The sequence below is a fragment of the Pleurodeles waltl genome, chromosome 6 (genome assembly GCF_031143425.1).
Source record: "Pleurodeles waltl isolate 20211129_DDA chromosome 6, aPleWal1.hap1.20221129, whole genome shotgun sequence".
NCBI classification, from domain to species: Eukaryota; Metazoa; Chordata; class Amphibia; order Caudata; family Salamandridae; genus Pleurodeles; species Pleurodeles waltl.
In genome coordinates, this window is record NC_090445.1 from 1,547,502,271 (window position 1) to 1,547,530,156 (window position 27,886).

Consider the following 27,886-nt stretch of genomic DNA (forward strand, 5'->3'; position numbering starts at 1 on the left):
GCCCACTCCACCAGGGCTAAATCGGCCACTTCGGCCCTGGCAAGGGGGGGTTCCGGTGGTGGACATTTGCAAGGCGGCAAGTTAGGCGTCCCGCCATACCTTTGCAAAGCATCACTGCTTGGATTCTGAGGTTTGGAGGGGCGGCCATTTTGCACAATCTGTCTTACAGGATTTCTTGGTGTAATCACACGGGCACCCACCTCCGAGTGCGGTACTGCTTTGGGACTCTATTCATTAGGTGAGGAATCCACAGGTAGTTTGTATCAATCAGAAGAACAAGTTACTTACCTTTGGTAATGCTTTTTCTGGTGGATACAATAGCTACCTGTGGATTCCTCACAGTCCCACCCACCTCCCCGTTGCCTGTCTGATTGCACTAGGATATTCCTGTATATATAAATGATGGTTTTCGATTATGTTGCATCATGAAGGTTTTATGTATATATGTATTTGTTGGAGTTATTGAGGTAGTCGGTTCTCACCTGTTCGCCTCAAAGGCACATAAAAAATGGGTGAAACTGATGTCAGCACGCCGGCGAGGACCTCTTATTGGCACGGTGACGTCAGGCGGAGTCATGTGGAGCCGTGCAATTGTGACCTCCTCGTTGACGTGGAGAGCTGGGAAGAAGACTTTCTGTCGGATGCTGGCGCAATGACGAATTCATAAGGTGAGGAATCCACAGGTAGCTATTGTATCCACCAGAAAAAGTGTTACCGAAGGTAAGTAACTTGTTCATCAATGATGAGAAGAATGAAGGGGAATGTGAATTTTTGTTAGCAGGTGATTTGAATTGCAAAGTGTCTAATCACTCTATTAATACATTGTGTGATGCTTAGAAGGAAACTGCATTTAACATCCCATCCTTGCTGTTTCCATTGAATGTAAGAACAGATAAAAGAGGGCTTATACTTCTAAACCATCTAAGAAAGAATGACTATATGATTTTAAATGGTAGATTCAATTTAAACTCACCAGCCTAGTTCACACATAAATCCTCGCTAGGGAGCTCCATCATAAATTACATTGTTGCTTCCTTTGCTACAGCTCAACATGTCAAAGACTTGACAATCTTAGACTCCTCATTTAGCAATCTTATATTACTTGTTCTCTCTCTAAATTTAAGCCTTTCCTCTGTAGGGTCATGGGAACTTGATGGGTTACTTACTAATTTCAATAAGAGCACAGGTAGAACAAATGTTCCTCTTTCCAAAATAGATACCTTAAAAAGATGTTTATAGAGGGGTATTCTGATCCTAGATCTTTGAACAGGAATATCCCTAACTTTTTTCTGATTTTATGAGGCAGAATGTAAAGGATAATCGTCGGGCACACTATAAACTCACTCATAAAATGTGTCCCTTAGTACTTACCCTGAACAAGGAAAAAAACATTAACTTGATTACAGTTTATCTCATTTTCAAAGGAAAGGGCAGACTTATTATTAAAGAGAAGAACGCTGCGGCTGAACATAGGCTTAAGAAAGCAAAATGCTGAGCGTAGGTGGATTGACCTGAAAGAAACAACCTGCATGAAAAGTTCTCACAAATATTGGGTGATTATTGCAGAGTGTTGAGATGCTAAAATGATCTTCCATCCACCTATTAGTGCTGAGGAGGGTGGAGAGGTTATATTCTCTCCCTCTATGCAGAAAACTCAGATACTACCTTTCTCGTTAATGATGGCCTGTTCGATGGTAAAAGATAAGCTGACCTATACTGTACCCCTTCAGTAGACGAGACTGAGGCATCAATCAGAGCATTGCAATCATCTGGTTCAATAGGTCCTGATAAGGTTGCAATCTCAGTGAATAAGCAAGAGGCCTCTCTTAGGGCAATGATTCTACAGCCTGTATTTGAATACTGTTATCTAAAAGGTACAGTTCCCTCCCCATGAGTTGGAAGTGTCACTATCCCTTTACATTAAAAGGGTGACAGAAACTCTTCTGCTAAGTACGCCAACTTCCTCTGCTGGACGCAGTTGGGAAGGTTTTTGCTAAAAACCTGTTAGAAAACCTTAAGATTTGGGTCGATGGCAGTATGATCATTCCACTGGAACAAATTGGTTTTAGGAAAGATCAGAGAATGATAGAAAATATGGAGGCTTTGCCATTAATAAATGAAAAATACGTAATGATTAGGGGTGCTTCAGTTTATGCCATCTTTATAGACTTCTAAACGGCCTTTGATAAGGTTGATCACCAGATTTGTGGAAAAAGCTACCCAAGCTAGGCATTCCAGCAAATTTGCTGCACTTGATAGTACCTCTACCTGGCGTAAGGTACTGATGGGTGGCTATCGGGGCTTACCTACGGAATTTCCAACAAAAAATACGGTTTGAAGCAGGGGTGTTTACTGGCACTGTTATAATTGTTGTATATTCATGATCTTCCAAATGTCTTCTCGAAGAGTTATAGTTTTGGGCCTAGAATTCAAGGGCGCCCTCTGATATGACTACTTTATGCAGACGATATTGTAATGTAGATCTGATCCCTAGAGGTCTAAATAATCATCTGGCGGCCCTCCAATGTTATGCCGATCAACATTACTTGAAGATCAATACCTAGAAATCCCAAGTATTATGTTTTCTGGGGGAAACCATACGTAAAAAGAAACTTTTTATGGTATTTGGGTTCTCTGAAGTTAGAGCGAGTTAAATCTCATTGCTTCTTGGGGAAAATCATGTCCAGTTCCCTTAGTGATTCTGAACACATATCTAATAATGTGGGTAAGGCCTTATCCCAAACGTGTGGGTTAGGAGCCTTCTATAAGTCATTAGGTAGGCGCCACTTCTTTCACCTCCTTGCATTCTACCAGGGTAAGATCCCTGTTACGTTGTTATATGCAGTGGAACTAACAGATGTACCAGATTGGGGATTTCTGAATAAAACCGAAGGACAAACTTTAAGACGCTTGATTTCTTGCAACTGCTGCTTTAAGGATAGAGTTTGGGATCAAGAGCTCCTTTGCACAAGGCTTAGTAGGGGGAGATTCGATGGGCTTATTGTTTGTCTCAATATGATGTTTCTTCACTAAGGCACCTTATGTATAAAGAGGTTTTTGTCACTTTGAGAGAGAAATCTCTGTACCTTTAAAAGTTTTAAGTACGTTTTAGAACATCTGGAGCTAGATTTAACTACAATGTTTTATTTATCATCTGCCCAGTTGAAAACATATTTAAATCATGCTTCTATAAACAAAAGCTCCCATTTGGACTTAACCATCTGGAGACAAAAGAGGAGATTTAGGGGGTCATTCTGACCCTGGCGGTAAATACCGCCAGGGCCGGGGTCGGCAGTAGCACCGCCAACAGGCTGGCGGTGCTCCGCCGGGCATTCTGACCGCGGCGGTACAGCCGCGGCCAGAAGCAGAAAGCCGGCGGTGTACCGCCGACTTTCCGCTGCCCATGGGAATCCGCCATGGCGGCGCAGCTTGCTGCGCCGCCATGGGGATTCTGACACCCCATACCGCCATCCTGTTCCTGGCAGGATGGCGGTATGGGGTGTCGTGGGGCCCCTGGGGGCCCCTGCAGTGCCCATGCCAATGGCATGGGTACTGCAGGGGCCCCCGTAAGAGGGCCCCACAAAGAATTTCAGTGTCTGCTTTGCAGACACTGAAATTCGCGACGGGTGCAACTGCACCCGTCGCACCTTCCCACTCCGCCGGCTCCATTCGGAGCCGGCTTCCTCGTGGGAAGGGTGTTTCCCACTGGGCTGGCGGGCGGACTTTTGGCGGTCGCCCGCCAGCCCAGTGGGAAACCCAGAATGACCGCCGCGGTCTTTTGACCGCGGAACGGTCTTCTGGCGGTTCCCGCTTGGCGGGCGGCTCCCGCCACCCGCCAAGCTTAGAATCAGGCCCTTAATGTTTTGATTAATTCCGCTGTCATAAGAAAATCGCAACCCTACTTAGCAAGGAATTTGCCTCAGGGGTGAGGCGTTTTTGCACTTTAAGAGTGGATATGCCTCCGTTAAAGGTTTTAACTTCAAAATGGTATGACACCTTGAATGTATGTGACTATTTTCAAAATGACATTCAAGATTTAAAACATGTCTTATTTGTTTGTCCATATTTACTGCTATTGTGTAGAAAGTGGTTGAAACCCCTCCTTGAAATTCAATGTACGAAAATCAGGAGAGGCCCTCAAATTGTTAAATAACCCTCCTAATTAAATGTTTTGATTTCAAATTTTTAACTTTTTTTAAAGTATTTTTTAAAATGTACATTGACCTATTTAAATGATCCTCTGAAGTTTATTTATTTTTTGTTAGTAATGCACTATGTTTGTAATATTTTGTACATTTTATTTATTTTCTATGTTTTGGTTTTTTGTGTTTTGTTTTTTTCTGTCTTTTAATGTGGACCTCTTAGGAGTTCCAAATCATGAAATATACTTTGAACTGAACCCTCGCTCCTTGTGGTCAGCGTCAAATTCTGCTTACGTCCTGTTCTACAACGACCATTGACTATCATTAGGACTTTGTGCTTCTTGCCACTATTTCTACTAAAAACTTTTACATTTTGTATCTACAGTTTCCCTTATTGGATTTTTGTCATTTTTGTGTCATTTTGATCATTAAATGTTGCTCTATTTATCTTATTCGTTTTGCGATGTTTGTTGTTTTGTTGTAGACTTAATTACCGTTTTAGTACTACATAAATACATTACACATGGTCTCGAAATTAAGCCCACCAGAGGGTTGAGCTCAGGTTTATTTAGTAACTGTAGTGGTTCACCCTGACAAGGATTGTGATTATTCCTTCAGACGGGTACTTATCCCCCTCAACTAATAACCCAGATTCATATATAACTATATTCATATTTAATATGTCACAGCAGTCTTAATGTAAATCACTCCTCGTCATTCAATCAGAATAAATGAAGAAACACAACAAGCAAACTCATGTTTAAACAATACTCCAACTTTTACTTTTCTACCAGTTACTCTAGTTGATGAAATCATGCTTCATTTTAAAACGTGATTGCAGCGCTTTTATATTTAACCTTACAAACTCACTGACTGTTGTCTCTCACCAGCTCATACATTCCAAAGAAGCGGAGAGAACCCCTACATTGATAAGGCCCGGCGAATCTCGACATAAGTCTCCTTTGGATCTATTTTCTAAAGCGCACAATAAGCCTAAGTATCACTTACCTGCCAACATTAAGAAATGCAGCATTCGGCATAGTCTTCCTCTCATTGACCACCATGTTATCCTGCTGCCGCAGCTTATATGCTCGTACACTAATTACTATACACCAAGTACCCTGATAAAAGCTAATTCGTCCGTATTTAGTTTTCAAAAAAGCTTAACTCCATATCTGACCAGTAGGAGTCTGGTATTAATGCATTCTTCTTAAACTCAACAGGAAAAATTCCTCTTAAACAAACACATCAATCCCTGCTAATCAAATAACTATTCGTCTCATCAACAGAACATTTACTTCTATTCCTGTCCCTGCATGTTTCCACTACCACCTTCACCTCGTTGTTCTCGACTAAACCGCTCACACATGCCATAGCATCTCCCAGTCATCGGTTCCCTGGCACCCAAATTAATCTTCCCCTATTGAGGATGGAATACAATTTTTGAGGAGTCCCAGTACACATTTTTTTCAGTGCACATGGCAAAATGATGTTTCGACTTCTACATGCTCCCTTTCCCCCTAGCAAAAAGGCCATTATACAGCATTTGCACTCTCTGTCCCACTCTCATCCAAGTGACACATAAACACATAACTGCCAAGTGGTCCCATAAAGTCACTCCACTCCCGTCCGAACCAAAAGTGCCATTGCTGTACCACACCTTGGACCCAAAGTCTACTGGGCTGATGCTACTTAATTCTCACCAGCATATTTCCTGTCCAGTACCTCCTTGTATTTTTCCGATAAAATGCAGAAAGTCCTCAGCTGGAGTAATCCTGTTATTTTATTACCCTGACGCACACACACTCCAACATCCCTTGCTAATACTATATCAAGATCTACAGACTCCTCTGCTAGTGTGTTTAGGTTATAGGATACCCCCACACAGCTCTGTGAATGCTCCTTGATGATGACTGGATGTAACCCATGCTATTCAATTAATACATCCCTGACGCGGTTCTACCAATGCACCTCAGCGCTGAGATGAAGGACCTTACACTATTCCACCAATGAATCCCTTACACAGCTGTGTCAAAGTAGTCAAATTCACAGCTGATTTACAGTAAGTAAAAATCTAACAGTCACAGTATTTAACAAAAGCAATATTTTTATTGTTTTTAAAATTGAAGGGGCAGTGACAAACTACAGTGTACGTCTGCAGGGAAGAAACCCTCAAACTTTCTTCACCAAACCCTTCATAATAACCCTCATGGCTGAAATGATAGCATCATATCTAGGTCTTGTATTGCGATTCATAAATCTTCTCTTCATATGTTATTGTGAGCTAAAGTGCAGGGACTTTTTATCAAAAATCCTTTGTTATCATTGGTAAATACTTTATGTTTTTCCTCCTTGGGGGGGTTTTGTTACCGCCTGCAGACTGCCCCTGTTACATGAATAATTGCACGATTGCTGATACGTTTGACTGCGAGCAAACTTCTTTTTCTTTTTGTGTTTCTCCTTCACACTCGTGCAGCCATGGCACTTTGAATCGGCTCGATTATGTCAACTGTTTTACTTTTCATTTTCAATTTAAGTGGCAAGAAAAGTCCAGGTACGAATTTACAACGCTTATAGCTCTAACTCGAGCAAACACAAGACCCATTGTATTGCGAAAGCTTGTTAAGAGCAGGGCCCGGGCAGTTAGCCCAAGGTGCAACTTCCACCCTGGTAACATTAGTGATATTGGATTGGAATTTGCGTAGATACTATAAAGTCATTCTCTTTTTCTTTTAATTTTTTTTTGGGTGCTTAAAGTTGAAAGAAAACAAAAGATAAACCAGCTGTTGCCAACGGGAACCAATTACACAAGCGCTTTCTACAGTAGAAGGCAACATCACAGCAATGCATCATGCACAATAAGAACATTCCATCATTGTCAGCCGAAACAACGATCCAATATATCAGGTAAACAGACCTATGAAGGTCCATGATATACAAAGTACATACAGTCCCAAAAGAGTCCAATGCCCCAGATGGGGGACATTATCCAAAACTCAAATGATCTGAAAGGTTTCTTAGCATAAAGAATCACAGATACCGCCTCAGCTCTGGTTATAATTGGTTTATTAGAGCAAAAGGACTAGGTAGATTCACCGGAATGTCCGTGGAAGTGACATTTCACAAACACACACCTCGGCCCAATCCCCCCACCCCCCAAGTCATCACAGGGTTGAGCCCTTTGCCTCACTCTTACACAAAAAGAGCTTTCCATTTATTGCTGATGGTCTAACTTAAGGCAAGGAGTGGATTTTTTTTTTTTTTTAAGTAAAGGCGTTTTCTTGAGCCCTCTTTTACTACCTGTCCTTTGAGATCAGAGGTAACAAAGAGGATAGCAGGTGTATCAAAGGACAAGCCAGATGTATGGGCGACTATCTCTAGTTAACCTCTATGTTAGTGATGGGCTTTTTACAAGACGAGCAAAGGACATTCTGGATTCCATTAGATGGGGTAATTTTGAGAGCTGCAGCCATTGCCAGTGGTGCATGGGAGGAACGTGAGAGTTCTAGGTGTGAATAGGGCAAGCTCTAATGCTGCTCACATTGTCCGTGGACTCTTATCATTGCCCACCTTGGCAGCACACGCAGCCCTGCTTGATGCATCACGACTGACGGATCCAGTGACTTCAAAACGTATGTTTTTAAGTATGATATCATTCAGGACCATGCGAGTGTGATTTAAATGACTGTGTTTGAAGTATTATTTTTTATATTTTTGAGCATTTCTGTGTCTGGTATCTCTCCTATTCTGTTCTTGAGGATACTTTAACCTAGAGTGGCACGGAAACTTCTTCTCAAAGCTAATTCAGATCTTTGCACAGTCAGTAGTTTGCATACATCATGGCAAATATGCAGCCACGCTCCTTTCCTTTCTGCAGGTTCCTGCTCTTACAATGTCACTTTTTCAGCCGTTTGGTTTGGACTAGTACCGGTTTCTTTTGTGTTCAGCGTTTGCATATGGTGGGAACCAGCTTTACTTTTTTCTTCATTTTTTTTTTTTTTAACCTGTTTTCAACTTTCCATCAGCTGGTGTAGCCATTGTTGCAACTCCCAGGTTTCGAGCCCTGCTGAAGAATCCAAGTATCTCTTCTGTGTTTTCTGTTTTCGGAACAACCCTCTCTGCTGTTATCAGGATATGATTTCTCAGGAAAAGCCAGGCAATCATGCAGAGTAGAGGTGACTCTCCCCAATGTGATATAGGATTTCATTTTTAAGAGTAAGCACTCTAGAGCAAGTGCATTTGGTTGAAAACCAGTCGTGGCACGCAACATCAGTTGTCTAACTGAGAAAATCCAAGTGCCTTTTGTTCATCCTTGGTGGCCAAATGCAATATGTTGTAGCATCGCCTGCAAATGGGAATCCCGCAAGGATTAACAACCATTGTTCCCAGAGTATCATAAGACTTCATCCAGCTAGTTATGGTTGTCACGAACTAAAAACACATAGATGATCCTAGTAGTGAGGCCATTCCTCATATAAGGAAATATGAGTAATTGCTGGTCAAGGTGCTGAAAAGGGTGTCCATTGTGTCTCTTTCCCTCACACTCTCTCTCGCAGAACACTGCTGTTATCGCTCTTTCTTAAAAGTCCAATGGTCTATTAACATTCAGATTTCTGTTAATGCCCCTGGAATGCAACTGGCTGTGGTTGTTCACACTTAACTTGAGGTATTAGGTTTGACCATGTTGATGTCATTGTTGATTTCACGCCTTGTCACTCGATACAACCATATTAACCAAGGTAAATGCTAAATTTTGCAAGATGAGATATTGTTTTTGTTTCTTTGATATGTGGCTGATTATATCGCAGCTATAATATGGTATGTGAAATAAACATCAAAACAGATTTCTAAATAGAGGAAAACAATAACTTAAAAATTAAAATTAACATATACATAACCAAAACATACGTTACCTGATTTAAATGATATTAAATAATATAAAAGAGTCTAAATACTGTGAACAAAATATATAAATAACACATTAAAAATATTTGAACACTTAAAAAATACAATGATGTTAATAACATAAAAATGTATAATAAACATAAAAATAATAACATTTCAACTTTAAATATATATAAACAGTAAAATATAGCTAAACATCACATTTAAAAAAAAAAATTTTTTAACATTAAATAAAATACAAAAATCTATAAAGTGAATCACCCAACACTAGCAAAAGTGTTGGACTTAAAAGAATTCACATGCACTAATTCCAATGTATGCAAAAGTGGGAAAATTGTTGGGCTTTGGGGGGATTAGATTTACTATTCCCACTCCAAGATAAGCAAGAGTAGAAAAGGTGCTTGACGTTTGTGGAGTTAGATTTATTACTTACAGTCCATCATACACAAGATCAGTGAAATTATGGACTTTGGATGAGTTAAATTTACTATTCCCACTCCAATGTAAGCAAATGCAGGAAAAGTTTTCGAACTTTGTAGGGGTAAGATTTACTATTCGCATTTTGATCTGGACAGCAGTAGGGAAAGTGTTCGATTTTGGAGGGGTTAGATTTACTATTCTCACTCCAATCTAGGGTTAGCTTTACTATTCTCACTCCAATCTAAGCAACGGTATGGAAGTATTGGGCTTTGGAGGGTTTATATTTACTATTCCCACTCAAATGTAACTGAAAACATGGAAAGTGTTGGACTTAGAAAGGGTTACATATAGCATTGCAACTCCTTATCATTTTTAAACAAACATTTAAATACCTGGCAACATAACATTATTAAAAACCTTAAACATATGTACTATAAAAATAAATAAAATGAAATATAATTAGTGTTAATACAAACTTATTTAATAAAAACAAAATAAATATGCTTCCCTCCCTACTCCCTGCTAGGCAAACAATAGGCACCCCACACAAAAAAAGCAAAAATAAAACAATAATGTTAAAATAGTAATTAAGTAAAGCAAATAAATTAAAACTAATACCCATATACAATTTCCAAAGCTTATTAACTATACTTAAGTAAAAATACAACAAATAATTTACATAACAAATATTCTATTACAAAATATATCTAAATATCAATTGAAGTATGTAATTAACCAAAAATTAATTTGAAAACAAAGTATTATAATTTAAATCACTTCTCATCCTTTTCCCCTACAAACTCAGTAGCCCACAACGAAAATGTACATGAGTAACTATACAAAAATATTATGTACATTAAAAATCATAAAATACACTTACATAATTAAAATAACAATTAAGAAAATAAACAATTTACATAATCACAATTAATTAAATATGTAATTAACATAAAAGTTACTCCTGGGACATCAGGAGTAAAATGCCTCAACCACATGGTTGGACCTAGTAACCCCTGCGTGCTACGTGGCTCTCTGAAAGGGGTTCTGACAATCTGTCTGTGGTGGTAACAACAGCCTCTCTGAAACATAAGGCTTCATCTACAAAATAGAAATAAGATCAAATGTCTTGAGAAATAATTCAAGCAAATATTCCCATTTGGTGGTCTCTTGTTACAGCAAACTAATGACAATAGCTGCTTTGCCACCTACTGTCTCTAGTTATGGCACTTTTTGGTATCCCTTCCTCCTGCCTCCTTATTTACATGAAATGTATTATGTTTCATTTGGGTAAGGAGGAAGCAGAGCAACCACTGCTGCTGTCCAGGAAACCCATGGACACTACTGCTAGGTCCATAAATACCAGCCTATGCATACATCAGTAAATGTGGCTCTGGCCTTCTGAATTAAAGTAGAAAATCCTAGATAAAGTCATTGATTTGCCCTTTGGCAGGAAGCCTCTTTGAACTTTGAACAAAGAAGTGCTGCAGTGGTCCTCATTCACACCGAGAATGCAGCATTCCATCCAACCAGTATAAGCTAGACAGAAAACCTCCTTTCAGCAGCCCAGTGCGTGAGAAGGTTTGACTCTACCTAAACCCATTGTAATTACTCTGATGTCTTCCATTCCATAATTTTAAACTTGCCTGTACCAGTCCAGACATGACACTAACCATGGGCAAATCAGTGATTGCCTTGCCACCAAAAAGGAACAGTATTGTCCCCTCTGACCATGAATAAAGCAAGTTGAAAAGCTTTTCAGTCTTGTTGCGTGTCATCATTGGGGTGAAAGTACTGTCCCCATAATACTGAGAAACCGGGATCCTCTTCTGGGCATACAGTTTCACAAAAGGTTACTCCTTAATAGAGCATGAAACTGAAGAATGGAATACTTTGACTCAATCTGAACCACTGATACTTACTCTGGTACATTCCATCATTTGAGTTTGTCTGTGTCATAAATCAACCATATGCAGATCATTGTTGGACCCACCTATAATAGGAGCCCTTCACCTCGGACTGCTGTACTGTGTCCCCTTTAAACTAGAAGACTAGCAGCACCAGTTGTGTGTCTGTTTTGCAGGGCTTCTTCTCTGAGGTACAGCTTGAAGTCCTATGTTTTAAGGGACTGATGGAGATATTGACATGCTTCATCAAAGCAAAGCAAACATCAAGGTTCTATACTCGCTGTAGTTTATGTAGAGCTTCATAGACGTCTTGCAGCAGTCTGAACAAAGCACAGCTGCTGCTAGAATCAGCATGATCCAGTGGGGATCACTAGACAAGACAGGACTCCCCTTCCAAGAACCTCAGGCGGAACAGCCACCTCCCAAAAACACATATTACATGGTAAGATATATAAACTAACTTGGTTTGGTAGATTAATTGAGCCACTGGCACCCAGAATACAGAGAATATACTTGCTACTCTACCACTCACTCAACCAACTCATGTATAGATTACTTTCTACTACCAGCTATAGACAAATAGATAATAACGGGGGTATGAATCCTCCATAGAGGCCCATCAGCTCATGCTCCATTAAAGATCACAGTGGGTAGGAAAAGAAACTCATCAAAAGGGATATGGAGGTTACATGGCATAGTTAATTTTCACACGTTCTGTGAGTGGAGAAAGAGATTATTTTAAAACATAAATGGATAAAGTTAAGTCAGCATGCACTTTCTGGGAAGCATATAAAACAGTTATTAGAGGGAAGGAAGTGACTTATCAAAAAAAAAAAAGTGAGGAAGAAAACCAAGTGAGTCTAGAATCCACACTCAAAAGAATATGTAATCAATATGATAGGGTCAAGACTACACGTGTGGCAGGTAAAAAGACTATTACATTCTGCGAGAGTGAGTGAAAACCTCTTTGAAAAGGCCAACATAGCCGCTAAGTATTATTGACACTAACGAAAAAGCAGAAATATACATAACTCAAGGGTAAACACAATCCGAAATTCTTAGTATCACTTCTACAAATAAGCAGATAACAACATTTCTTTCATAAAAGCATATACATTATCCTTTTTATGAAGCAAGTTTGAAAGGGTATTCCACAACTATTGAGCCATAACAGAAATAAAGCTCCCACTCCTGTTCTGAATTTAGGGATGCAAGGCATCCATAACAAACTCAACAGTTTTGATCTCAAAGATCATTTAGCTGAGAATTTCAGAAGAAGCCTATAGACGTCATGTAAAAGACCTTGTAACAGTAGCACAAGGCTTTAAATTCAATGAGACTCTCTACTGGCAAGTAGTGAAGAGAACTGCGAGCATCTGAAACAGAATCATATTTACAGAGGTTAACAACTGTCCCGACTGCACAATTCTAAATAGTCTGAAGCTTAGAAGTCGCTTTGTAAACTCTGCCAAATAGCACGCATTTGCTTAATCCAAAATCGAGTTGTGAACAACATTTGCCTGCAGTGCTTTAGTGCTACTCAGAATGAAAGGAAATACTTTTCTTATTTGAAGAAAACATGCAGAGACTTCTGCATTAATCTGTGGAAATGGCTTGAATTCTTCATCCAATATGAACCCCACTCTTTATCTCTTCTGCACCCATAGGCAGAGATCCATGTACTTCTGGCCATACAGTAGAATTGATTATTTTTGCCAAAGAAAATCACTTCGGTCTTGGACCCGGTTGGTATTGAAAAAATAGGTTTAATCTATTTCCATATTGCAGAAAAGCAGTAATTAAAATCATCCTTCATTTCTGTCGCAGGTTTATTGAATCACAAAAATAGCCTGTGTAATGCGAATAAGTGATTTTAAATCCAGTGGGTCACTGCTCTCATCACAGAATCGCAAAAATGAGTTTGGCGACAAAGCAGGGAAGACTTTGAATTGGCTGGCCATGGAACAAGAGAGAGACAGCACAGTCGCGGAGATAAGCGATGACGAGGGTAAAAGGATTGTGCCATTGCAGTTCATAATTCAGGTATTTGCAAATTGTTATAAAGAGCTGTATGAAGCACACCCCCTAGTGCACCAAACGTAGTAGCTTGAAATGCTTTGTGTGAGATTGCATGACTCAAAGATGCTGAGCGCTGAGAATTAGAGTAACCACTGACAGTAGAACAGCTGCCTGAAGACCTCAAAACTGAATAGTGGTAAAACGTGAACCTACGAGGTCTTCCAGTGGAGCTTTTCGAAAGACTACCTTCCCTCACAATGCCAAACCCGCTCGAGGGCATAGTAGTTTTGGCATCCTTGAGGGACTTTGACCTCCGACTTGCCGATAGCCACCATCGTAATAATCCCAAAACCCGTCTGCCCCCAAATCACTGTGGCTCTTACTGCCTTATATCCCATATTAAGATCAAAACACATTTAATTGTTAAAGCCCTAGTTAGCAGATTAGCTAAAGTAATTGCCACGCTATTCCATATGGGCCAAATGGGCTTCATATCTGGGCGCAGAAGACACCACCTGAGGAAAGAACAGCTCACCATGGAGCAGACCACTACACTTGAGGCACCATGCCACAACCTTTCGCCATGCTTGTGGAATTTGAAAAAGCTTTCAACACATTAAATTTGGATGTGTGAAGTACCTATTACAACAACTGATACACATTTCAAATCCCAGTGAAAAGCTGTAAAAGGCAACAACACACCCAGCAGCCTACCTCGCAAATAGGAAATCATTGGCTCACTTGGATCAGCAATTTATACCGGGTGTTATTATTGGTAATTCACACAAGGGGGTTTTAGAAAGTCACTGCATTTGTTAGTATCTGGATTTGAAAAGAGTCAGCCATTTGTGTTTCACAACACCCAGTCTTGAAGATGGTCACATACGTTTTGCAATTAAAGAGACCTAAACATCGACAAATTATACACTTTGGCTTTTTAAATCAGATCACAACTCATCTATCAAAAAGAATACAAGGACTACCCCATGGACCATTAGACGTTTGATTGGTTTCCACGCTGTCTGAGGTCACAACCATATTAACTTTGACAAACATTTGTGTGGCTCAATTTCAGTGTGTGAGCTTTCTTATTGACCCTCTAATGTGGTATGACTGATTTAGTACTGAAAAAGACTACTCAGAACAAACACCTTCTCATTCAATGTGACATTAAACAGTTTGTCTCATCATTACATCTTATAGGTAATATACTTTTTCATAATTTTTTCATTGTAACCAGGGGTTGGATTCTATCCATGTCAATTAGCATATTATTGAAGCTATTGTGTAATTAGTATTTTCAAAGTCCCTTGTATTTCTGAAAAGAATACTAATTGGACTGGGATTCCTACTAATATAATGTGACACAGTCAAACATTGGCTGTCCCTCGCAGCTTCACCTATGAGGGAACAGCTGCCGGGCATGGACAGGGGTGCAGTCATGGCAAAGGTAATTTATCTAGCACAAGGGTACCCACACAAACACTGGGAAATTTGCGGACTGTGGACACCTGACTTTGATCTAAGTATCTGATGCATCTGGAGACAATGCTAATGACAGCAGTATATACACTAATGTAAAAAAGCTTGTTGTACTCTTTGTAACCACATAGATTGGAAATGTGCCTATATACAATGTGCTGTTTGGTTGTGAAAAACTCGATAACAAGATTTACATAGAAAACGAACCTCAGGTGGTAGTAGTCTTCCACAGTGAGGGACAAAGAAGAGGTCAGCCTCGAATGTCGCCCCCAGATTGCAGACTCCACCTTGGGGGAAGTGGGTGGTCATTGGGTGGGTGGACAGGTGAATGTGACGGGACCAGAGGCTACAGTTCGAAGCTGCACGAAACAACCACAAAGTATAAGCGAGGGAACCATTTGACAACCACAAACATTTTCATGCAGATTGAGATGAAGATTGTTGTCATTGTTCCCAAAACTATTTCAGAACCTTGGGTCGGTGTTCGAGTGACATTGACAGTGGGTGACAGGTAGAAGGCCAATATCTCATGGATAGCATTGCAGCAGGCTTACAAAAACAACGTTAATGACTTGTCTTTGATGCCTTTAATGTGTACAGTAGGGTGCCTTGATGGATCAAAGGGAGCAGCGTGCGAGCATACTCCTGGTCCTTGCTGAGACCGTATTACTGACGTGAGTGCCTGGGAAGGACAGGAGCCTGCTCAAGTGATAAAGATAAGGCTTTAAACATAAGGGTCGTAGTGGTTTACTAAATAAGCTATTAGGTTGTACTCTTTTTCACCTCTGTCCCTTCCTGGGATGCATAATATTCATGCCCACACAAAGGTTGAGAACATGTTCAACTAGCACCCTGGTTTTGTCTGTCTTCTGAAGATTTAGGGCCCTATTTCGAGTACAACTCCTACATCGTAGTGCATAAACCTTGGACTTTGGACTTAGAAGAACGCATTTATCCGAGTTTTAAAGCGAGGCCTTTGTATCTCGTTTTCATTTATCAGGTACCCAATCAATCTGCTTATATTTTCAGACCTTGGAACCCTTTAACTGTCCACCCGAGTGTCCCAGATATTGAGATGAAGTTAGTCAGTTGTGAAATCATGTACTTTGTGCTGGTGTGTGGTTTGTGCTCAGAATAAGTCAGCCGTATCATCTGATCTAGTCATAAACCTATCTTAAGCCACGTGGGGTGTGACTAGTTCTAATGTAAATTGTAACCAAATATTGTTTGTAGCTCTCGAATGTTTCATTAGAAATTACAATTCAGGCAGTAAGTATATTTGTTTTTTTCATATCTTTGGTAAAGTTGCAAATTTGCTTACCATTCAGTGACTCAAAAGCATGCTTCGCTGGTAGCTTTCCAGCTTTGAATTTCCTCTGGCACTGTGTTCACCAGTGTTCATAGTTCAGAAGCATTATAATCAGCAGAAATATTGGGTAACGCTTTCTTTGTTTTGGCATGTGCCCAATGAGGTGATTTGGTTTTCATTTATAATTCACATCAAGAATTTGTGGAAGGGTATAGATGAACTGAAGTATCAGTAAAAGACTTGCCTACTACACACACAGAAACAATGAAGACAACGTCACACCTACCACCAGGGAGTGTTAGAAATGTTTTCTAGGCATGTCAGTGCTTTGGGATGCCGTAAAAACCTAAATTTCCAGGGGCAAGCTTAAATTTATCCTTAAGTCTGCATCTACTTTAATTTCTGCAAAGGTGCTAAGAGTAGCTGATATTTGAATACATACCCAGGAGCAAAGGAATCCTAGCAAACCTGTGTGCTACGAGGTTCCAAAGAATCTTATACCAGGAAGGTCTCAGAGGAACTCTCAATGCCTAATGAAACTATGTTCCTTTCCCAACACTAGTCTGCAACAGCATGTGCCATGAGCTGCATTTAACGAACGACTCAGTCAACGAGCCTTGGTACAATCAACTCTTGCCACATCCTTGCACTGGTTTCTAGAATGCTCTTGCTCGTGTGCTGGTAGATACATAATCAGTGTGGTTTCTCAACTGCTAAGTCTTCTGCCGGCCATAAGCCCTAACAAGTATGAGAATGGTTCTGAATCTTTATCTAGACTTCAGTGGACCAAACTTCCTCAAATTAATCTGGGGACCTCCTCATGAAGAGTAGTATCAAGACGTCCCTTCCTTGACTGATAAGGTAATGAGTCTTTGCAGTGTCTTGGGGTTGATTCTATACTTGCTCCAAAGATCAACTGGGCAGATATGTACCAAAAACGCTCTATACTGCACAGAGGAGTGGAGCTCTCTTTTTTGCATCTCATTCTGCACTGGCTTTCCAGAGCCTCTCAAGATATTCTTTGTTTCAGAGGGTAGTGAGTGCCCTGGACTGGCCTCACAGTTGCACTTGCTGGCATCCTTACTACTAACACCTCTGTTGGCCTTGACGGGAATCCAATTTGTGTCCAGGCTTTATCAGCACCCTGATGTCTATCTTCTTCCAAGTAAGGCACTGTCTAGGGGCCCAAGTTTCATCTCTCCATTGGCAGTTTCAGGCAAAGCTAGCCTTATCAGAAGTTTATCTCGAGTATATTCACAAAGTTAATGACATCTGAAGCTATGAGAGATTACTGTCAGGACTGCTTTTGTACTGCATCATAGGATTATGTGAGTCACTGAAATACCCAATAGATTCTTCGATATATTAAATGTTTTGAGGACTCTCATGCGTACCTTTTAGCAAGTTCTAACCCTAGGTAAATGAAGGCCATTCCCCGACACATATGCTCTTATGTGTTTTGATGTAAAGTATGTAGACTTCCTTACCATCAACTACACTTTTGTCAATTCAGCAGTTGCTTACTCCCCTCAACCCCCTTTCTGGAGCCAGCTCAATGTATTCTCTATTTGATTCTCACTGGGTTATACTAACTCATCCTCGAATACTGTGTCTGACACTTGTGCAGGACCCAGCACTGATGTGGAATCTGGCTCCCTGGATCCAAACTATGACCTGAGGTTGAGGTCTCCTACAAGTCTAGATTTGTCTATTTCATTTTAGATTATATAAAACATGGGGTAGGATTTATGGAGCGAGACTTCTCTTCAACTCAAATTTGGATTTTGAGGCATTCCAGTCCTCTTGGGCATGAGAAAATAACAGAACCCTTTTGGAGCCCGATGGTTGATACCGGAGGTTCCACCATATAAAATAAATTCTCACCAGTTCCTACTCTGTTCGCAAGATGACCATCATTTGAGGTATTTGCACCTCTTAGGTAAGACAGGAACAAGTTTTACCACCTCCCCTCTCAATAAGGAAAATATATTTTTGAATACAGTAGGGAAATGGTGTATGTCAAAATGCTCAAGAGTGCCAAACCAACACTGATGCTATTCGGGCCAGCTGTAGTTGCAACAAAACGTGAACAATCCTTAAGAGATAGGCAGTGTAATTGTAGTGGTTAGCATATAAAAAGTGTCCTGTTCTTGCCAGGTGTAGTCCACGGAATGCTAGCATCCTCGAGCCAGGCCAAGAATATTGTAACAAGTTTGTCTGGATTTCCTTCAAAGGTGGTGCTTTTGTCTAAATGTTGCAAACTACATACCGCTGGCATTTTCAGTCAGCATACCTTCAATAGCAACTCCATTTTCCTGGCCATGTGGCAGCCCCAGGAGTCTTTTTCTAGCAGCCACATTCCATCGCAAAGGAATATGGGACGCACACCAGCTTTGAGTATATGGCGTTTCACCAACACTGTATATAACAACTGTGTGGTCATTCAGGGGCTCATTCAGACGTTGGTGGTCTTTTCCTTAGACCGCCGAAGTCGCAGGCGCTAGAAGACCACCAGTGATGGCGGTCCACCGACCGTCATATTTTGAGTACTGAAGGATTTCTGCCACAATTTGTGTAAATCCTCCAGTAGTAGTGCTGGCAGTCGGCGGTGCAGATGCAGTTCCACCGCAGGCCTCCCCACCCTGGCAAAAGGACTCTGCCAGCTGTATTACAGTCTGTAATACGGCCGGGCAGTGTCCTGATGGCGGGGCACTGCCGAAGGCGGGAGCGCCGCGTCCAGTCGCCTCAGGGAGGAGCACCTCGTCGGACGAGGTAAGTGTCCTCTGCAAGGGGATGGGGGTGAGGGGTGTGAATGGGTGTGTGTATGTATGCGTGTCATGAATGGGGGGGTGGGAGGGAGTGGTTGTGCATGCCTGCATGTGTGTCTGTGTGTGAATGTGGTGATGTGTGTGTGTGTGTGCGCGTGAGTGTAAGGGTGTTGTAAGTGTGAGTGAGCTTGTGTCAGGGTGTGCGTGTCTGTTGGTGCGTGTGTGAATGCGGAGTTAAGTACAGAGATCTGGGTGGTCACTACTGCGATCGGGGAGTATGTACAGGGATCAGTGGGGTGGAGGAGTCATCTACCAGCATCAGAAATGCAAATTCCTGTTGCTGGTAGCCTTTCTACCAGGGATTTCGTGGCGGTGCTACTGCCACGGAATTCCTTGCAGAAAGGGGACTCGGAATACCGGCGATGGTATTGGGTGGGCCGCCGGGTCGGAGATGCTCGCCTCCGGCCTGGTGGGTCCAACCGCCCTGGAGATAGGAACGGGTAAATGGCGGTGTGGCACAGACCAAACCGGCAGTCTGCACCGCCGCCGGCGTGGTGGTGGTTCAGTTACTGCCATACTTGGAATGACCCCCTGAGTAGCTCAAGGTTAAATATACTGTTTTTTTTTCCATTGAATTTTGCCATATCTTGTATCTTTATTTTTGAAAATTAGTACACCTCTATTTTTGCTTATCAGACCCTTTCCAAGGTAAGGTGCTGGTATACTCCTTCCGGCTCATGGCATGGGTAACTCCTGTCATCACCCTATATAAAGGAGAGATGATTAGAGCTTGATGTGTTGCAACTCTGCCTTGTTCACAGTTGCTCGCTCATGGCCTTGCAGTTTACTCCTGTTGGATACTTACTCAGACCTGCAGCTACCCCTGTTGGATATCCCATCTGAATCCTCCTCCATGTCGAGGCCAGTTGGCCTGTGATTCCAGGAAGGTTTTTCTTATGCTCAGTTTTTTTCCTTCCAGGAACTATTGCTTTATTTGTAGCTTCCTGACTTCCCATCCATTCTGGAGCCAGAAACTGCTAGAGGGAGCAAAAACTCTTACCCTAGGGACAAGAAAACAATTGAGGCGTTCTCTAGAAGACCTGGCGTTGACAGTACGTGAGAAAATTGGTCTGGCTTCATTTATGACTTTTTTAAATGTTCAGAACACCCCTGACTGCGGATAGTCAGAATCTGCATTGTAAATATTGCTGCAGAAGGCAGACTTCTTAATGCCTTGCAAACTGTGTGCATTTTGGAAATTTCCTGCACATTTGTGGAAACGAGAAAGACCATGGATGTTTCAAATGGCTTGTGTTCTATAGACACAAAAATATGTATAATGGGTGAAGTTTAGTGTATTTTGCTCGATCATTTCTTGGCAGTAAATTTAAACAATAAATGTAAATTTTCACAGTCTTTTTTGCAATGGAGAAGGGCAGAACACAATACTATGTTATAATAAAATGCCACAAGTTGTTGATGGAACTGTAAATTGGAGAAATAATAATAGTGATACCAAAAATAATCCTGAAAAGAAGAAAAAAGATAAACAGACTTCACACATTACATTTCAAACTGCGGCCATGCAGTTGAAAAGAATGGCAATTGGATACAATTCTTGTATACAACAAGCTAAATAAATTAATCTAAAAATGGTATCCACATATAAACATAATATATTAATTTGCTTTTTGAGTCATATTAAAAGAGTAAAAAGCAAGGTCTTTCGACAAATGGCAGCGAAAGAGCATACAGACCATGAACAGTAGGTGCTGCATTCAGGAGGTTAAAAGGTGTGTTTATTGGCTTGTCAGGTATGAGTGATGAGCACGGGATGTGGTTGTACATATTACAAATGCAGGAGAGGCACTGTGGTCAATCAAAAAGGAAAACACAGACAAATGTTTAATGGTTTATTAGGTACCATACAAGCCTGGATGTAAAGTAATGGAAACATGTGGGGCAAACATTTCCTTTGGCTACTGATGAGGCGCCAGTACTCCTGTGCAAAGCATTACTTTTACACGTAATTATTTTATTTGTCTGACAACGAGTTTCTAAACACAATGTGTAGTTATGTAGAACTTTATGATCATGGGCAAAACAAATGCTTGTCTAAATTATCGCTGCCGTGGTATGCTTTTGTCCCGTACAATTGCAAACAACAGTCAACTGAACACCCGGGATGGTGCACTTCTAAAGTTCAAAGTGGACACTGACCACAGTATTCTGCTTTTTAGTAACAAGCATATCCCTTGCGTTTAAACTTACATGGACAGCGCCATACTTGCCAGCATAGAATAGGCAAACTGCATTTTTCCACAACATAAAATGTGCCTTTGTAAGCAGCATAAATGGAGTCAACTCGGCGACAGCATACATTAGAAACATTCGTGATGGTATGCAGATGGCTGGGAATTCCATCAGAGAAAACAACTTCTCAATTTGATTCAAGCACATAGGGAGGACCACTGGGATAGGTCAAAGGTAAACAGATGTCATCTATTGTTAAACATACCTAATCGAGAACTAGAATAATGACTATCTGAACCAAACCTCAACCATCTCAGACTTAGGTGCATCTCCAGGGTCAGCATAACAACATAAAATACTGGTGGAGTATAACCTGCATAAGTAGGTCAAATGCACATCAGAAGCTCAGACAGACTTTCAACACACCTATAGGTGCTATGATTACTAACTCACAATTGCTAGAGTTGGCCGTTAAGGAATTGTTGGCTAAGTTTGACTGTCACTGGTGCAAGAATAATGCGCTACCTCATGTTGAACTGAACTAAGACAACCCAACAACAGAGTGGAAAAAGCCCCCGAATGACTTGATGCAACTAACAGGGCTTCCTAATTAAATACTGTACAATAACCTCCTCCACGTGGGTGTCTGGGGTGTAGGCTGCAGAATATTACTTCGTTAATGAGCCCAAAACCACTCAAAATTGAGGTTGCGCCAGATGCCCTTTAGTAAAAGTTAAAAAAATTAAACTTTTTTTAAAAAAACAACCTACATTTTTTTAACACACTGACCCGTGAACTAAAATGACTCTTGAGCAGATCACTCACACAGTGGATTACATTAGAAGAGCCTTTAAGTAAGCAACCAATAATTGTGTCTGTTTTTTTCAAAGAACACGTTGACACAGTGATGTCTAAACATCACAAAGTACAGTTCCAAAGAGATCGGATTGTGGAGTGTATTGCTCCCAAGGCCAGACAACACCCTACTGATGAGACTCTCGTGTTACCTTTAAGTAAGCAACCAATAATTTTGTCTGTTTTTTTTTTTTTTTTCCAAAGAACACCTTGACACACTGATGTCTAAACATCAGAAAGTACAGTTCCAAAGAGATCGGATTGTGGAGTGTATTGCTCCCAAGGCCAGACAACACCCTACTGATGAGACCCTCGTGTTACCTAAGGCTCTGAAAAGGTGATGCTGTTTATACGTTCAGTGCTTTGTCTGTGCATTCTTGTACACTTCCTTATGCATCACTTCCTGCGCTTTGCTCGTGGCCTATGTCCCTCAGGTTGTGGTTCCCTGCCCTTTGAAAGACTGCTTAGGGAGCAAAGGGAGTGCACTTGCTTTATACGCCGTGACAACTCTTCTTGGCAGGCCTCCTGCAGAATCCTCACCTTGGGCTTGTCCCATCCCAACTCCAGAGCTAGGGTGTCCGTGTCTTCCTTGCAAAGAGCATTACAAAGCGAGCTCCTGAACATGCATCCAAAGGAAGTCCTGATCAATATCAGATTTTCAGAATAACCAGAGACTATGTATAGAGTTTTACTTTAGATTATTTTTTTTTATATATTTATTTATTAAAATCCACTAAAAATCGGTGTTCGGTCATTCTGGATTTACAGGTTACTCCTGGGCAAGAGTCACAGAAAGAAGAGTACAGCACACTTGAGAAGAACAAGACTTGCACAACAACATTTTCAAATATCCCCCTCCGACATGCTTAGAATCCCTCGGGGCTCACACCCCCATCCTCATAAAAATAGAATTAATTTAAACCTTGCCTATTTAAGTCCCTCTCTGTCTCATTCACTCATGTCGCCCCACCTCGCTGTAAGTCAGGCTGGTGAACCTATAGCACCAGTTAAGTCACGCTGACCCAAGTCTCACCTCTAGCTGTAGGTTAGACCGGCTGGCCACACAGGATGCCTTGCACCTCACTCATTTTCAATGAAGGTTTACACAGATTGACTAGGTGGAGCAGGCACGATCCCCGACTCTTCTCCAGTCGCAGTGCTGGCTAAGCCTAGATTCTCAACTAGCAACATTCTGGGTGAGTGAACCTTTGGCCCTTAAGTTAGGAAACCGAACTAAGCCTGTCAGTTGTCCAGGCTGACCCAGAATCGTCTTCAGCAGCAGGTTCAGCAACATGAATTCAGAATAGCATGTAGCAAAAGGTTGGACAGCCTGAACCTGGACTCCCCTTAAGCAGTAGTTTGCACAGGATGACAACAGACTCATGTCCAGCAACACAAGGTCACTAAAGGCTTCCCCTATTACTTACAGATGATCCTTATTACTTAGAGTTCACTTATTCCTCTTTGAGGCAATTTGAAGTCTACTCCACTGAACACAACATTCCCTCCATGTACCTCATCTACCTAACTACATTACATATGTTCCTTTTTTTCAACCTAAGGCTCCTCCCACATACTCTCTTATCAAACACATTTCTCCTCTCTACAATACCTGTTAATACCAATCAGTAACATTAATGGGTGGGAGAAGGCAGGGAATCTAGGACTTTCACAAGCAAGTAACGAACTCAGGGTAATGATGAGCATGCACAGCATTACCCTCCTTAACCTCCTCCTTCATCATAGACTTTAACCTTTGGGGACAGTCAATCAAGTATCAAGTCGAGTGCAATGGAAACAAATAACCATGACACAGCTGCCATCCAACATCTGTGTGTTAGCACCATAAGGTTGCTAGGATCCTAAGACTCACCACATCAGTCTGCATTTGTTATAATGCACAAACGTATGTAGGGACATCAAGGTATTTGCACTGCAGATGCTTGGTTATGAAATAGCATGAGGTTATACACATGACGAGGCCACCACACAGTTTAAAATTAACCAGAACGGCGAAGAAGCTATCATGGTCATAGGCAAACAAACTCCGAGTGAAGGCATATGAAACATAGGTATGTATGTAGGAGGTATTTGTATAGCCTAAAACTAGCCAAAGGCAGTGAATCTTTGAAGCCTCTCACTAAGGGTAGCTGGAGTTGGCTTCATGGGCTGGCCATGTATCACAAGCAAAGACTCCGAAACTCTGGGCATCGGTGCATACATATAATAGACCTTCAAACATGAACCACAATCAAGGAAGGACACCTCATCCTAAGAATGGTTAGTTAAAAGTGAAGGACAGACCAAATGATGCTGTCTTTAAAAACTGACTACACCTTTGTCCTAAAACTGCTACACCGGAAAGTAAACAAGAGACGAGATTTGTGATCAAAGACAACCCTCAACTCTCTTACCATAAAACTTCTTGCAGTTGCTCAAGGTGATGAACCTCAAGAACTTGCGGGGGAGAGGGAGATAACAAACATTGCACGAGGGAACCTACAGACATCCTGATGGGCATCAAACCTTTTAACATGTACAGCAGATCATTCTGAGATCTCTGTCACTCTTGCCCACCCGCCATCATAGAAGATCTCAGCACTTGAATAGGTGCCATCTGCTTCCACAAAGCACTGACTAACATGTCACAAAAAGCCTTTGGTGAAAGATCCAATACCAGGAAGAAATCAATCAACAGAGGAAGTGCCATTGCACTACAGCTACTGGAAGAAATGGCTACTTGTAGAGAATATACTACTAGGGTCTCCTTCAGGCTAGACTCCTGCATCGGCCCTCCAACCCTCCAACCTTCTCAAGCCCTAGCCATTACATATTCAAACTTCTAGTAAAAAATTAGCATGAGTGTTGGCAAAATCACTGTGTAATCTCCTGAAACATCTTTGGCAAAAGGTGTAAATTGATGGATAATGGAAATATTAGATTTAGTAGATCAGCACAAACAGTTCATACTTACTCAGCACCATTAAGTAGTCAAAAGGTTACATGCAGCCCTTTACAAAACTCTTTGGTAGATAAATAAATTGCTAGTAGAAGTCAATCTGCTAAGGTTCAGATCATTGACCCCAGACTGACCATAGGATAAATCAGATGCCTTACTCACAGTATGCAAGTTGAGATAAATGTATGAAACATTAATTTCTTAAATCATCCAGTATTGACATATTTTAATCAAATCAGGTGTACCCACTAAATAAAGGAGAAATCTGTTCGCATAAACCGAAGAGTCAAGGGAGACACCCCCTACATCAGATGGGGATAAATAAGTCAAAACCCAGTAACCTGTTGAACACATTGACTCTAGCATCTCATACTCCAGTGATTGAAATGTGTGAAAATGTGCCCCATTAGGGGTTTGGTGTGCAACCTGGTCAAATGCACAATACCTCAAAGCAAACAATGCACATAAGACAAAAACACTTAGTATTAGCTATCCCTCACCCACAGAGTAAAGCTATTCCTCTCAGAAGATATCGTGAGAATGACCATAAACGTTCTTCTGACACTTGGCAATGACAGTAAGGTTTGAAGATCTCCACTCGCTGCCTCTGCTCGTCTGTATTGCCTTTAAGAACAAATGCATCACCTCCAAACCAGCCCATAATCCACTGTCATTCATGATAAAATCCTCTGAGCAAGTAAATATGACCAGCACCTGAGAATAGACAGATTGGAGACCAGGAAGTGCAGGCAAGAGGAAACAATGCAGACACTAGGCATTTTGCTACCACGCACCAAGGGTATAGATATCCATCACACAGAAACCGACCTCCTTTAGAAAAAAAAGGGCAAGGGCCTACTGTTCAAAAAACATCTCGGCACTTGGCATCCACACAACTTTTTTTACCAACAGTAAAAAGGCCCTCATCTACCCTTACATTGCTATTTTCACTTACACAACCTCGCTTTGATCCCCGTATCACAATTCCCCTGTTATGGCCCCACCTACCTAAAGACTTCTACTGCCATTCATAATGCTGCATTCCAGCCTGGCTTCACCTTCATCTGAACATCCTTCCCTCTCTAACCCCCTCCATTGAGTAATTTGTATCATTACCTGTACTATACAAATGTTTTATAGGTAGACACATACAGAGTTATGATGACAACCCACTGAACTAAAAAACAAAATGAATAACATATAGTGAGTTCCAGAAGCTCATTTGCGTGATTAATGGAGCCAATTCTATAGCCTATTTACCAACATAGGGTAAAGGAAAAAAGGTTTGACTCTGCTCCAGTGGCCATTACTAGGTTCATAAACTGGAACACCCAGTTAAAACTCTTGGAGCTCATTCCAGTGTAGTAGCAACACAGTGAGGTGCACCTCCGAAACTAGAGCTTCTGGGTTTTACCCAGTAAGGTATTGGTGTGAGCCAGATAAACTCAGAACCGGACGGCATGCAGAATATCATATCCTCATAAGTCTATATGGCCTATTGAGAAACAGCGTAATTCCATCTCTATGATTAAGTACTGGCATCAGTGGTGCAGCTTCTACGAAGATGCAATGATGCAGCTCCAAATAAACTCTGGGGATCAAAGGAGCAGCAGAGATACTACCCAGGCAAATGCAGCTCCCAAAACAGCGCAAACAATAGTTTACTGAACAATCTATAGGATCCACCCAATAGTGAGTCGGTCTAACAAGGTTTATATGACAGAATCAACTGCAAAGCTAAGGGAGAGGCGAGGCGCACAGCGGAAAGAAGTATTAGGTGTGGTGTGTATCCACGTGAGCAGGATAGATTGTACAGGAATGGTAGTTTAGTAGCAGAGTTTGTCACAGAAAAGGTGAATGCTTATTTTTCAAGAACAGCAGTCTAGTTTGAAGAATGAAGATTCAAAGTATTGAGCTCAAGCGGTATTGATGTGTCTTGTACGGAACCTAAATATGATCAAACAGAAATGTTTAACAGGAACTTGCACGTAACCTTCCTCCCTTTACCTGGATAACATGTTAAGAGGCTGTCAGTTGGATGGCAGACAGCTAGCACGTCACCTAAAGCCGATCAAGTGCAAATGTATAAGCTACCGCAAAGAGAGGCAAGGAAAGAAAAAGGCAAGAAGGGCAAGAGCAGAAAGGCTTAGGTCAAGTGAGTGTAGGAAGGGGAGGGTAGAGGTGTAGGGGGCTTGACACGAGAAACAGGGAACAAGTGTAAAACAATAAAAATTGTGTGAAGGTACTGGAGTGAACAAAGAGTGAGTTTGAAAAAAAACAAGGCAATCTATTCCCAGAACACACACTCTTAGGTCACTCCAATCTTAGTAGATAACTATAACTTAACAAGAATTTCTAGTTTTACATCCATCTGATTTGATTTTTTCAGCCAGGTGAAGAGAAAACCACATTGGTTTGTCTCCTGAAGTACATACACTCTTTTTCCCTTGCAAGTGCTGTGAAGAAGAATCACGAGGAAATCAGCTCAGTCTATAGGATAGATAAATGTAATCTGGATATTCAGCTATATGTTCAGCAGGCTAACTCATGATGTACCCTTAGTATGGTTAAAAGGCTGACCACAGACAACCTTTAGCTGTCAGACTGAGTGACTCCCAAACCAGCATTTGCTGACTCAAAGTGCTGAAAGTAAAACCTGTGTTCCCTGCAGGGTGGCTTAAGTAAATCATAATGGATCAGACCCTCTACGAGATGCAGTATGTTTCATGATGGCAGAGGCACTTTGGTAAGTGAATTTTAAAGTATGTCAGTGTTGAGGATATTTTCTTGTTTAGGAGGAGGCCACAGAAGTTTTATTTCTAAATCCACTTCACCTTTTTATTAGTGCTGTTCAGCACTGCTGTTGCTCA

The 27,886-nt window shown here is 41.2% G+C and overlaps 1 pseudogene; it reads right to left on the reverse strand.

Annotated features, from left to right (window-relative positions):
* Positions 1-27,886, reverse strand: part of LOC138301789 (DNA fragmentation factor subunit alpha-like) — a 120,743-nt pseudogene that overhangs the window by 24,593 nt on the left and 68,264 nt on the right.